Source organism: Phlebotomus papatasi, chromosome 1 (assembly GCF_024763615.1).
Source record: "Phlebotomus papatasi isolate M1 chromosome 1, Ppap_2.1, whole genome shotgun sequence".
NCBI classification, from domain to species: Eukaryota; Metazoa; Arthropoda; class Insecta; order Diptera; family Psychodidae; genus Phlebotomus; species Phlebotomus papatasi.
Window position 1 is genome coordinate 33176286 of NC_077222.1, and position 14253 is coordinate 33190538.

The window sequence follows — 14253 nt, forward strand, 5'->3', positions numbered from 1 at the left end:
TTTCGGCCACTCGAATTTAAAATCTGAGCTAAAAGTAACGTACAATCTGCAAAATTCGGAATTAGAGAGAGATGACTTTATTTTCGGACACTCCCACTTCCAAAGACTTCCAAGAACTTCATTTTCAGTTGTACACCACTTCTGACCCTAATATCTCCCCCTTAGTTTGATCAATTGATCATGTTACGACCAATATTTGTGAAAAAAGTACAAACTTTTACGAACTTTTTAGTGGGTTACGATTTACGGGCATTTTGTAAATCTCCAGTAGGAATTTACAAACATTTACGAACAATTTCACAAAACATTCCTTTTTTCTTAGCAGTTTATTCATAAAGTTTAGATAGAATATCTAAACACTGGTAAATAAAGGGATCAAATTGTTCCAAATTTTATCCTTGTGCAAAGGATGGGTCAAATTTGGATCAATTTGATCCTCTTTTTTTTACCAGTAAATGATTTTTGAGCAAGATATCTTCCTGTAGAAAAATTATTGGCATGTCGGATGATTTATTCAGAGATATTCTAACGATGGGTGCAAATGTAGTATTTTAAACGAAAACTCGAAAATTTTGTTGTAATGTCGACGTCTTCATTCCATATTACTCTAAGTCGACTTAGAATTATATTACTCCGAGAGATATGATGTTCCTGGAACCGAAATCCACAACTGATGAAAATATGGTGATCATCCGACGTTCGGGTAACGAGATATAAATTTTTTTCAGAAAAAAAAATACACGGGAAGCATAGCAAATCACCAAATGCAGGTCTATATAATTGACTCTGTGTACGTCGATTTCTTATCCATATAGCAGAGAAGCGTGTCAAATGTTCTGTGCAGTGTTTCATTTTCGACGCACCTTTATCCAGCATCCCTTTCATTACTCAATGCCAGAATTTAAGTACTGTTCTTAAGTATATATATTTTGACGTAAAACTTGCCAATATTTTAAGATTCTACTTCAGAGTACTTTTTCCACTATTCTTCCTCCAGAAACAAGTCATTATTGAGTTAGAGTAATAATTAGCCGCTTGAGTACCCATAAAATTTTTCTAGGTGTAACTTAGATCTTTGAGTATAGACAGGAAGACCTTTGTATTTGGTGTCTTTTCTGGGATGGTAATTAAAATTGAGGTCCGATATATTTAACACTTAATGAGAAGAGAAGAGATAGACAAACGGTAAATCTAATTAAGAGCACATTGGATGGAGAAAAGTATAGTGTTGAGGTGAAAGACGAAATGAAGCACAGTAAATCACTGAATGATCTTCATTAGATTTTCATCTTGTTCATCGTGCCAATCCATCAAGATACAGTGAGAAAAGTGAGAAAAGACATGAAGGGATGATGAGGAAGAGAAATTGTGATGGTCTTCCGACTCTTTGATGCCATTGTTGTCATTTTCACGGGTGTTATAAAGCATCAAACCCACGGTAAAATTGTCTTCCTGAGCATATATGACTTTCAATGAACTGAGACTCTCCTCCATCCTTTAATTTAACATGAACAGTGCATTGGATCTTGACACGCTCGTGCCATAAAAAAACTGATCACATTGGATTAGTTTCGCATCATTAATTCAATTTCCTACCGCCTTCCGTGGCAATCCTCTATTGTGTTTCCATCCATATTCATCCCATAAAATGCGATTCTACGACTTCTCCTCACATCTCACTCTCCAGTCCATTCTTCATTGCAGAATAATCAATGGCAATTATTTCGATGGAAAATAGAGCAAGAGTTCAATGATTGACCCTCGCGGAATAATTCAGTAAAATTCCCGACAGACTTTTCTCAACTTCTCGCAGATTTGCTAAGAGAAAATCACCATTTGGAGTTGGAAGAATGATTTTCAATTACCCTGGTACGTGTTTACGTTTTTATTTCTTTGTCCGTTTCAAACAAAATTATCCACTTTTCTCAATAGAAATTTTCTCCTCACTTACTGTAAAGAATTTTAAAATTCCAAGCTCACTGCCAGAAGTTTTATTGGAGCATTTTATTGAATAACGACTTCAAATTGGAATTAATTGCCTGCTAAAATATCAGGATTTACTTCTTAGTTGATTTATTTTGAGAATTTGTACAAAATATTTTTGAGAGGTGAGGTGTGCTTTTTTGAGAGATTGAGCTAAATATATCAAACATCATAAAAAGATTATTTTCAAAAATTAAAAAAAAAATTATATGAGAATATTAAAATCTTAGTTTTTTTGCTATTCAAAATATATATGAAGCGATTTAATCAAAACTAAACTAAATTTTTAGGAAAGAAATATAGAGCCTTCAGAAGAAAATTAGTGAGGAATTCCACTTGAGATTTTTGAGAATCTCATTTAAAAGGTTTGCCTTTGAGACATTAAATCTTCAGACACCAACAATTTCAATCTCTGTTTTATTATTTTTATTTTAAAATTTGAGTTACTCGGTTGAGTGGTTAATTAAATTAAATTAAATTTTTTCTTTAATGTATTTTAAAAATATGCAATAAATTAAGTATTTATAAAGCACTTAATAAGTAGGGGAGACTGGGGCAAAGAGTCACAAATCGAAAATTTCAAAATTCAATATCTTCCAAGATAAATAAGATAGCGGCTTAAAACTTTTACCACAAATATCTTCCATAAACCTTCTTCGATGTTGTATGTTTTTTCGAATTCAAACAAGGAATTCAGAAAATAAAAAAAAATATCAAAATTTTTAGCTCTATTTTTAAAATATTTTCCTTGAAGAATATATCAATTATTACCTATACTTATTATTCAAAATTTATGCACTGATGATTATTTCCTAAATGACTTGGATTCTTTGAATACGAAACCACTATCTATTTTAGAATTTTACAAAGATTCTTCTCTCAAAAAATCTTTTTATTAAAAACGACCACTTGGGGTAAAAAGTAACAAAAGGTATGGAGCAAAAAGTAAGAAAACCCGAAATAATTTATGATGTCTCACGGCAAAAAAAACGTCAATTCCATGTGTCGCCGCTTGTTGTTTGCATTGGTCAAACGATTTGCAGTCTTTTGTGTGTGTGTTTTTTTTCTAAAATAGCTTGAAAATCGTTTTTGTCGTTCAGTTAGAAAAAATGGTGTTTGTAGAGGAATAAATTTCCCATGAAAATATATTATCTAGGTATTTTTTTATTTACGGAATCCCGTAACAAAGCGAATCAAAATATGACAATATCCCATGCTTGATACTATTTGCCCCAGCATTTTTGAGAATGGTCACAAAATTACCTTTTAGAAATTGGCTAGATAAACATATTTCCTTACAAAATAGAGGAAAATTACTTTGACAAAATTGTAGAGCGGTAAATTTCCTAAAAAAAACTGCGGTTATTAGAAATTTCTGGGGCGTTCGAGTACTTTGCAAAAAAAAAAATAAAATATCCGTTTTGTGACTTTTTGCCCCAGTTTCCCCTATTTAAATTAATGCGATGCCATGGTGTTACACATTAGAAGCCCATGATGATAAGGGAAATTTTCTTTTAAAAAAAAACATTTTTTAAATTACTTCTAGTTTGTAGGGGGCTTTAGTTTTAAGTAGTTGCAGTGCAGAGCAATTAAATAGGGAGAAGTACGGTATCTTCGGAAGACTCGAAATTCGGACAATTAATTTTTTTTCAATGTAAATAATGAATTTTTCAGGAATAATAATAAGTTTAAGTTTATTGGTTCATGCCCAGGATACAGAAAGTAACATGTAGGACTATACAATAAATAGAATAGTAAGGTATAACATAGGGCTAGCTAATAAATTATTAATATAATGCAATGGGTCAGATTAATTTTAAAAAAAAGCGTTGGCAGCCAAAATCCCAAACGTCAAAATCCGGAAAGAGCCAAAATTCCGAAAGCTAAAATCCCGAATGTTCAAGATCCTGAAAGGGTTAAAACCGCAGGGAGGATAATGTGTGGAAAAATTCGATTTTACCTCCAGCAAATGGGAGTGCAATGAGCTATGACACTTTTAATAATTCGAGATTTTGCCTTTAGGGATTTTGAGCTTTCTGGAATTTTGTCGTTCAAGATTTTGGATTTCAGGATTTTGGCATTCGGGATTTTGACCAGTAACTGTGGGAGATCCTGTGTCAGGTCAGATCAGCAATTGGTTGTAGCGCCGATTAAGTAAGTAAGACCGGCTTCAGACTGGAGGTTTAGCCCAGTTCCCGAAGGTCTAAAAAATCTTAATAATAAGCAATTTTATTGATTTTTCAAAACCTAATGAATCATTTGCCCTTAATATTCAATCCTAAACAACAATTTCCTAAAAAATCATGCTTGATTAGGCATTAGAGGAGTTAAGCCAGATAGCTAAACCTTAGGTCTGAAGCTCGTATAAGTGTAAGTATCTAAGTAAGTATTACGTGTAATTCCTTCAAAATCATACCTATTTTTGACCAATTCTTGATCCATCTTAACCAGTAATTTTTTAGCCAAAGTAATCTTTTAAAAGTTAGGTCAAAGTAATTTTTTAATGATTTGTTTTCCGATTATAAAATCATACAGTGCTAAGAAATCTATACTCATTACTACTAATCCTTAGCAAAAATTTCCTTCCGAGAATCTCGTCTTTTACGACGTTATCAAGCCCCAAAATCTAAAGACCGATTAGGATCAGTATGTAAAGTCCAGATTCCGTAGAAATTCTACAATGTATGTTATGTTAGGGTCGAAGTAACACCTGTTCGACATGGAACCCCTATTGGCAATTTCGTCAAAATATTGAAATTTATACAATGTATGTAAGAAAATGTATGTAATGGCCTCAATTCTGAGACCAAGATCAAGATAAAAATTTCAAGCTGTCAAATATTTCCAAAATCAAGATTTCATATTCTGACGCGAAGCATTTATGGAACTTAAAATGTCTTAGCTAAGAACCAAGATTTCAAGATTTTCCACACTTAACGAAACGTAATTTCTAACAAATATCTTCATTTCTTTGCCGAATTTATTGAAATTTCGCCATATAAATTAGAAAAAAATTATAGGTTGTATTAAATAATAAAGGTATTATCGGGAATAAGAGAAATGCACACAAAACTTGTGACGTGTAGTAAACCCTGAAATGCTTATGCAAGATGTCATTCTTTTGCAGGTATTCTCAGGGTGTTGTATTTCAAAACGTACATCTAGAATGTTTTGAACCATTACGATTAAATTAGAAGATCAAACATAGTGTTTTTCATAGTCATTCCCTTTTTGTATCATCTTTTATAGAAACATTCTTCATCAAAAACGATTTCCGTATGAAACTCTTCAAATTGTTAGTATCTTGAAAATTTCATGCTCCTCCGAGAGGTTCTTGAAATTATTTCAGAAATTTGACGTCTTGAAATCTTGAAATATCGGTTCCAGAATTGCAAATCTTGATATTCACACGGTTTGTGTCTTGGACTTCAAGATTCCAAGACATTTGAGAGATTTTACATCTTGATCTTGATTTTTTGATTTCAGAATACCAAAATCTTGAAATTTTCTTGATCTTGATCTTGGTCTCAGAATTGAGGTCGATATCACGTTTTTTCATTAATTTTCCTTTTCTTGTGATGATAAGTGTTCAAATGTCATATTCCAAATGGTACAAAATAGGGTACCAATAGCTCGAGATAAGATTTCTTAAAGTGGTAATTGGTGTTGGCATTGAATAAATGAGCAGTAAAAAGTTAAAATTGATCAGTAACAAAAAAAATTGAAACAGTGATATTATCGTCCAAATTTTGGCAAGGGGAAAATAAGGGGCTTTTCACTCTATATGGAAATATTTTAAATGTTAAATATATAAATTAGGCCCATTTTTGTAAAGATTTAAGTTTTTTACCGACCATAATTAGATATTTTACTGCTCATTTTTAATTTTTTACTGCCCATTTAGAATTTTTTACTGATCGTTTGTTTTTTGACATTGGTGTTCCTTCAACCCTACGACAAGAGAGAGTAGGGCAGTTTACGCTGTTCAGCGTTATTTTACTCTTCGTTTGACAAATAAATATATACTGAATTTAAATTATTTCCTGTTTGATAACTTGAATAATGATAAACAGAAAAAATAGAGCACAATAATTAAATACTCTGAATTAATAACATGTTAAAATTCAATGAATTAATAAAGTGACCCACCCTTCCCTGTTCGTGTATCACTGAACTTTGACGCGCTATCATAGATGTTTTTTTATCAAAATTGCTGAGAAACTTAATTTTGTATTAATTAACAGATGCTTATTAATTAGTATAAAATTCACCCCTTTGTTTACTAAAAAGAGTATAAATTTTATACAATCTCTTTGATGGTATCTAGCATTAATAAAAGTATATTAAATATATTTCACGAACAACATCGATCAAAGGAATGTATTTGAAAACTAAATTTTATTTCTTCAATTTTCCATTTCGATATCATTGAGAGCTTATATTTCAATCAATGTGCAAATTTGCTGAGGAAACAGCCAAAGGAAGATCATTTTGATTGAAATATGAGAATCCGCAGCAAAAATTGTGTATTTTGAAAAGTTTTCCAATCACAAAATGTTTGTGTTTAAGGGTGGAATTTCCTTGAAGGAAGTATACAAGATCTTATGCTGGAATTCTTGTCTATGGCAGAATACCATGGTGACCCTTTTCTGAGGCTTCTCTGTGTGACGAAGGAAAAGAGGAAAACTTGGGAAATTGTGCTGCAACCATTGATTTTCAAGTACATCCCTAGCATAAATATTCGATGTGACGGTGAAATTCAAATGGCACCAATAAAATATGCCAAAGGGAGGGAGTGAATTGGAATTTCACTCATGAAATTGAAACCACACCATCTTCCCTTTCCTCGCCAGGATTTTATTGGAAATGGGGGGCGTTGGGGACAATTGCTGGATGGTGATTGGAATGAACAATGGTCAATTGATTCCTTCACATGAGGTGAATTACGACGTCTGATTGTGCCACCAAGAGGGAGAAATCTTGGTATATGAATACCCTAAGTGCAGCCATAAATAAGAGAGCTCCCTAAAATGTTCCTTTCGACCAATAGGTACTCAAAGGGGTCAAAATGAGAGGCCTTAAAAAGTATCGGAAAACTCTAAGGGAGAAATTGGACAAAGTGCGGGATTAAAGTTGGGAAAATTCAAGAGTTTGAGGGTGAACTGCGAACCACTAATAAATTCTCTTTGGATCAATTTTCTCTGGCCCAATGAGAGATAATTCAATTGATTCCCATTGATTTTACGCTCCCAATGGAACCTCCCATGCTTACGAACCACACGTTCTCCCTGGATAACTGAAGCAGTAACATGCCCCTTTTATGCTCAATTTGATGGACAAATACAGCAGAACAAATAACATTAGAGATTTCTGCAGTATAGTCCCCTGCCAAAGGGTATTCTCAATTATTTTCCTAAGGAATAATGCAACTTTAGAATTTGAGAAGCTGATTGGGCAGTATTTTTGGAAGAGTGGATTGTAGGGTAAGTGTGCCAAATTCCGGCCAGCTTGCAATTCCGGCCACCTTTTTTGTTCCTCGAATTTCCATGAATTTTCAGTTTTTACTTACTCTAAAGATTATACAATGCAAAAGAATAACAAAAAAAAGTAGCTTCGACAAGCGAGATGACGTGAAAAAGATATTGGAAGAATTCCTGAAGGGCAAGGAACTATGAGAACGAAGGTGGCCGAAATAGGGTACCAAAGCTATGTCTACATTTTTATTTATTTTAAAATGTATTAAGAATGATTTTAAAGTAAATAAAGACGATAAACTTTCTACAAGGTTCTAAGCAATAGTCCTTAAGTAGAAGGAATGAAAAAAATCAATTTCTATTAAAGATATTACATTTCAAACTTGAGACTTTGGCGCTTGCATGCAACTATGCCGAAATTTGACACACTTACCCTAAAAGTCAAATTTTGTAAGTAAATAATGTTGGTAATAAGAATGGTAATCATACATTTTAAACACATTAAAATGGGAAATAATTTTGGCAAAGAGTAATGAGCCAACTTTCCAACAGGAGTATTGTTAAAAATGATTTTTGCCCAATTTTGCGTTTGATTAATTTATTTAAGCACATATGAATTATTTTTTTCTTATTTTTTGATGTCCTAAAGAAAAGTATTCTTTACGTAAGAATCAGCTTTGAAGCTTTGAATGACGGAAGTTTCGTACTGCTCGATTTTTTTTCGAATATCCCCCTAGTCTTTTTCAGAAAATCTACGGTATGAGAATAGCTTATCATAAAATAAATAAATATATTTGATTCCATCAAATAGTTCAGTCCCATCACGATTTCTGATTAGCTATAGAGCTTTGAATAATTTTGAATGCTTTAAACCTCTTTGTAGAAAACACGATGGGAGTAAAATAATATTTTGTGTAAATAAATATAATTGTAGATCATGCATATTGATAAATATTTCTGTAAATATGGGAATATGTGTACCTATTTTGACCTATTTGCTTAAATTTGACCTCAGGTGAGACATTTGAATAATTTTTTGCAACCATTTTTTATACAAAATAATAAACTGTAGCTGTATTACATGAGTAGTAAATCCTATAAGCTTTCCATTCCATGCTTGTTGATTATTTAAAACCATTTATTAAAAAAAATCATCATCTGCCAGGAGGCAATGCTTTCACTAACGTAATTCATGTTTTCACTAACGTAATTAGAACCCGATTTCCCCTAGGGTAAATTGGTACAAGTTGGACAGTGGTACAATTTAGACGGGGCTTTTTGTCTTGATAAATTTAGTACTTCATTTTTATTTGTATATTTTTAATGCTTTATTTTTATAATTTTGTTCATTGTGCTTAAAAACAAATTTCATACTGTATTTATCAAGAAAAAAGCCATGTCCTTCTCGTACCGGCGAATTGTCCAACTTGTAACACTAATTCCAAATTATATCACTTTACCCTATATCAAAAATAAGTAGCGAAGGGTGCTATTGAAGTATTAAGTAAAAGCTTCTACACTACTACACTAAGAGCAATTTAAAAAAAACTGATTTTATAAAGAAAATTTCCTTACGATTGTTTTATAAAAGACAATTTTTGACAAAAATCACTCCTACTATGCAGACAACATAAGGAATACTATCTTAAATAAAGATAGTAACTTAGGACTCATAGTCGATATTTCTAAGCTTATTTGAAGTTTTGTAAAACTTAACTTTTTTGAACTTTTTAAAAAGTTTTTTTTCAAAGGGTTTTTAAACTGAAAACTGGAAAAACTCAAAAATATCGAAATGCCAGTTTTTATTATAAAGTTTTGCAAAGTTTTATTGAAAAAAGTCAAAATAAAAATGGTAAAACTTTTTCGTATTGTTGGAAAATTAATTTATTTTCGTTATGTTGTCTGTTTTTACTGCTCTAACTCAATGAGAGAGCAGTTATATAATCGACTTTTTTTTCAACTTTGCACTGTTCTGGAGCTTAAACGGTAAGAGATATCGACTTACGGTCTTCGATGACCCCTCCTCAAATGATATTATCTCGTACCCAACCTCTTTACTTCCCCCCTCCCATTTCGCACGTTTACTATCCCTCGAGAACAGGTCAAAAATAAGGTTTTTCCAATTTTGCAAAAAATTGGCCAAAGCTTTTTCAATGATTTTGGGATATGTTTTAGGGCTGGTCCTGGCGAATATTTCGCTCAAACATACCTATGGCCGGAAAATTCGCCATTTTCGAATTATTGAATGTCAAAAGTTCAACCACTTTGGCAGGCTCATTTTTCAACCGATTTGGTTAAATTTGGATTTTTTGGAAAGGTATTGCAATTTCGAACCCGACTGCATCGGTTTTCATCGGTAATGAACCGGTTAAGTACCGATTTTAAAATAATTTTACATCTCTAATAATTAATATTCCCTAAAAATAATGTTTTTTCAGTTTTTCTCAAAATTGGCCCAAGCTTTTTCAATGATTTTCGGATATGTTTTAGAGCTGGTCCAGGCGAATATTTCGCCCAAATATACCTATGACCGGAAAATTCGCCATTTTTTAATTATTGAAGGTCAAATGTCAAATACTTTGGAAGGCTCATTTTTCTTTTTGGTTAAATTTGGATTTTTTAGAAAAGTATTGCAAATTAGAACCCGGCTGCATCGGTCTTCATCGGTAATGAATCGGCTAAGTACCGATTTTTTGATTTTCAAATGCTTTTGTGATTTATGAATCAATTTGATCTCTAGTAGATCAGTGATTCCAAAAGATTATACAAAAAGCTAATTCACGGTGAGCTCTGTCTCGTGAGTTCGAGCATTCCGCAAAGCTGGGACGCTTTGCTATCTCTTTTTAAATCTATTTTACTTTTATTTTGGTTTAACCCTTTAAGGACGATTGGAACACCGGAGTCCCATAAAGAAAATAATTTTTCCTGATCACCTAAAGTTATTATTTTCCTATGTTTGTACATATTATAAATGCAAAATATAAGGTTGGAGGAATCTATAGAATATTTTTTGCAAGTCTCCAGCTATTTACTATATAGTAAAGTTTTAGCCTAAAAAATTACGAATTTTTAAATTCTCATATTGAAAATTAATTTTAATTATTTTTTATACTTCCATTTTTTTAAGCAAACCCATTTTGATGAGTGTGTCAAAGGCTTGTACTTCTTCCTTTTTTTTATTTGAAAGAGTAGGAAATCTGAAAATTATTTAGAATTGACCTATTTAATCCTATTTGCAATCTAGTAAAAAAATAAATTTAAGGGGTTACATAGGTCTCTCAGGTCGAAAAAAAAACTTTTATTTTGTTTATTTTATAGTATAGCGTTTGAAAAATATTTTCTGAAAATTTCAAGTCAATCGGAGTAAAACTTTCGGAGGTAGAGCAGTTTTAGTTATTCATATGTTGTAAAACATTAACCGTGTTTTTCTCAAAACATCGTTTTACAATGCGGAAGTCGACATTACTCAGAATCTACTGAATCGATCTTTCTGAAATTTTTCATACTTGTTTTGAGAAGTATTATCTACTGTTTGAACGAAGTATTTGCACTTCCTTTAATTAAAACAATTTTAGGTGTGATTCCTTCACAATCACACCTATTTACAATACAAAATGTTTTGAAAAATAGGGTAAAATTGATACTTTTTTACAAAAACTTTTGCCAAAAATCCAAATTTAGTTTTTTCTTCAAAAATCCTGCGTTCATCCAGGGGTCCAACTAATCCTCTAACAGAGTATATTTAGTTTTTTGATGTCAGATGAACCTACTTGGAGAAATCCTGCCTACCGCAAGGTCTGCTTTTTGAGGAATGGTTCCGAAAATCAAGCTACTAACGGTCGAATTTTCAAAACTTTTCAAAAAACATTTTTTTTAATTTTGTTCTAAAGTTACTCTTTCATATCCCAAAAGTTGGAATTTCTAAAATATTTTCGACACATTAAATTATTATCAGAAAAAAGACCTATTTTTGACCTGAGAGACCCATGTAACCCCTTAACGCTTATTTCATAAATTTTGCAACGATAAAAACTACTTAATATAGTTACATCTGTTGAGTTAATTCAACTCTGCCGTAAAGTTGCTTTGACTATTCCGTATTTTCTTAGTGTTTCATTGATTTCAAACAATGCAATATCATTAGCAAAATTGCGTTTGCATTTTAGATTAAAGTAAATAGTTAAACATTAATCGCATTACTGCAAAATTTCACTGTGCTTTAAGGGCAATACAGACGTTAGGATTATCCGAGACACGGCTTACTGGAAAATTTATGATACGGTTTAACCCATTAATGTATTGTTTTGTATTTATTACAATACAACCATTATCATTACTCCTAAAATTACTCTAAGTTGTCTCTCCACTGAGAAAAAAAGGAGGTACGATTAACTTTTTTCCTCGTAACTTTAACACTTTTTAGGCTTAAAAATATATCAACATTTTTAGTGTTAATTTTACACTTTTTTAAGGGTAAAATTAACATGAAAAAGGGTAACTTTAACCCATAATACACCTAAAAAGCATAATATTTATACCAATTTCGGATCAATAATGCAAGGTAAAATTAACATTTCTGGAATGTTATTTTAACTTTTTTCGGATTTCTCTCAGTGTACAGACCCTTACCCTGCCTTAACGATTTAATCCCTCAATTCTGACGTGGTGGAGACTTAAAGATTTAGTTAGGCCAAATATTTAGTGTCAAAATTTTAAGATTTATGTGTGCTATATTAAAATTTTTAGGCTTATTTGTCATTTTAAATTTAAAATGCTTATTGAAGAATAGAAGTCAGCCTTTAAAAGCCGATTTAAAGATTTAAGGTTTAGGGACTAATTTAATCCGAGAGATGTCTTAGTGAAAAACTGATGGGAAGGTAGTTTAATAATTAATTTGATTATAATTACGTTATGTCTTCTCTCGGTTTAAGTCGTAAGTATGTCCAGCACATTAGTCTTTAAAAAAGAACAGTATCAATTTCTATTATAATTCAACAAAGAATTATTTGGATATGGTGCCACAAATAAATGTATTAACAAATTTAAGTTCAATACGAAAGTTTGTTGAATTGATTTAGCTAAAATAAAAAATGACACAGAATTTGATCATCTCTTCAAATAAAAGAAGCTATTTCTCATTGAAGTGCGAAATCTTGCAATTTTGTAAGCATCTGTCCCATGAACACATGATTTTTTTATAGCATAAAAAATTTACCAAATGTGCCCATATCACAGTGATATCTAATCTCTTTTCATTTTACAACACACTCTATTTACATATAAATTCTCCACTTACAAATTTACACACCCAGAATTCCGCAATTGCTGGCCAGAAATTGCCCCTTTGCCACCTCGCAGCTGAGACACTTTCTGTGAATTTTTAATGAAATCCGCCGAATTGATGAATGAATTTTTGATGGTCAGAGAGGGTATTCGTTATTGTCTGCCAGGGGACACACTCATAGAATTTTTGTCACTCTTACGTTGATAAATGCGAGAAAGAAACTCACTTTGTGATTAGATCACTGGGATGAGTCAATTTTCTTACTTGTGAGAAAATTTCTTCACTAATTGAGATTTTCACTTAAATTTTTCATCAGATGAAGAGAATGAGGAAATTCATGGAATACTCTCAGCAGACTCTTGACTACCTCTTCCACTTTGAATTTTACAGACACTTTCCCACCAGAAACACTGAAACAGTCACTCCGCGGATGAAAGTTGAATTGCCAGTCGCATCCAACTCGTAGCACGGTCGAACCAAGACTGAGGCGGCAAAGGCAGAAGCACGATCTCTCGAGACCCTCGAGACCGGTCGCCGCCGCCGCCGCGTCACTCCTGGCCGGCCAGAGTGAGAGAGAAGGAGCAGATGGAGAGACGCACACAGAGATCCATTCATTGTTAAACTGCCACTTTTGCCATTGAGAACCATACTTCCACGCGATTCTTCGACATGTGACGTCTGGCCGCGTATCTCTTTCCGTGGCCCTCTCTCACTCTCTCCCATCCATTGCGTCATGTGTGGCCAGAGATTGAGTCTTGCATCGTCCAAGTTCATGACTTCAGACTCTAGGAGGATTTACCCAAAGAAATCCTCAAATAAGCATAATCATCGCCATAAAGTTTTTTCTTAACGCAAAATAAAGGGTTTTAATCCCAGGATTAGTTTTTTTTTTTAATCCAGAGGAAAGAAAATTTTCAACTCTGTGGTAGAACAGGTGTTTCTATCTCAATGAGGATTATTAACACAAAGACTTTGAGAAATAAGCTTCTGTAGAATTCATCATGCAAACAACGAATAAGCACTAATCCTGTTTTTTGTCTCTCAAAAACGCACAGAAGTCAATTCTTACATTTACACATACATATTAACATTATTAACCCTTAAAATTCAATTTTTTTTAGACCTTTAAGTCTTAGTGGGATACCGGGGATACCGGTGTTTCAAAAACAAAAACATGTTTTCTGATGACTATTTAGTTAAGGGATTACGTAGGTCACGCAGAAAAAAAGCAGCATATTTCCTTGATATCTTTTTTCAACATAATAAAAGAATTAATTCGAGCTCTTAAGCATGTAAAGGTACAACATTTTAACTGTGTTATCTAGGGTAGAGTCAGCCCTTTTGGCCATGTAAGCACTTTTGGCCACCTAAAGTAAAATCACATTGTAAGGCAATTATGAGTTTATTTAGAACAGGAAAATGGGTCTTATTTTGTGACCTCTAATATAACGAATCAGAAAACCATATTTGATTTTGTATCGACTTGATTAATTCTAAGTTATTCAAAGAAAT

The 14253-nt window shown here is 32.5% G+C and overlaps 1 protein-coding gene across 8 annotated transcripts in view; it reads right to left on the reverse strand.

The window, feature by feature from the left end:
• LOC129798851 (extracellular sulfatase SULF-1 homolog) overlaps positions 1-13229 on the reverse strand; it is a 133357-nt gene extending 120128 nt beyond the window's left edge. For 7 of the 8 annotated variants that reach the window (XR_008751470.1, XR_008751469.1, XR_008751468.1 and 4 more), the window contains exon 1: positions 12754-13229. The gene's annotated coding sequence lies outside the window, so the exon portion shown is untranslated. The remainder of the gene's footprint in view (positions 1-12753) is intronic. The other variant, XM_055842267.1, reaches the window with a different exon arrangement.
• Positions 13230-14253: the final 1024 nt, after the last annotated feature.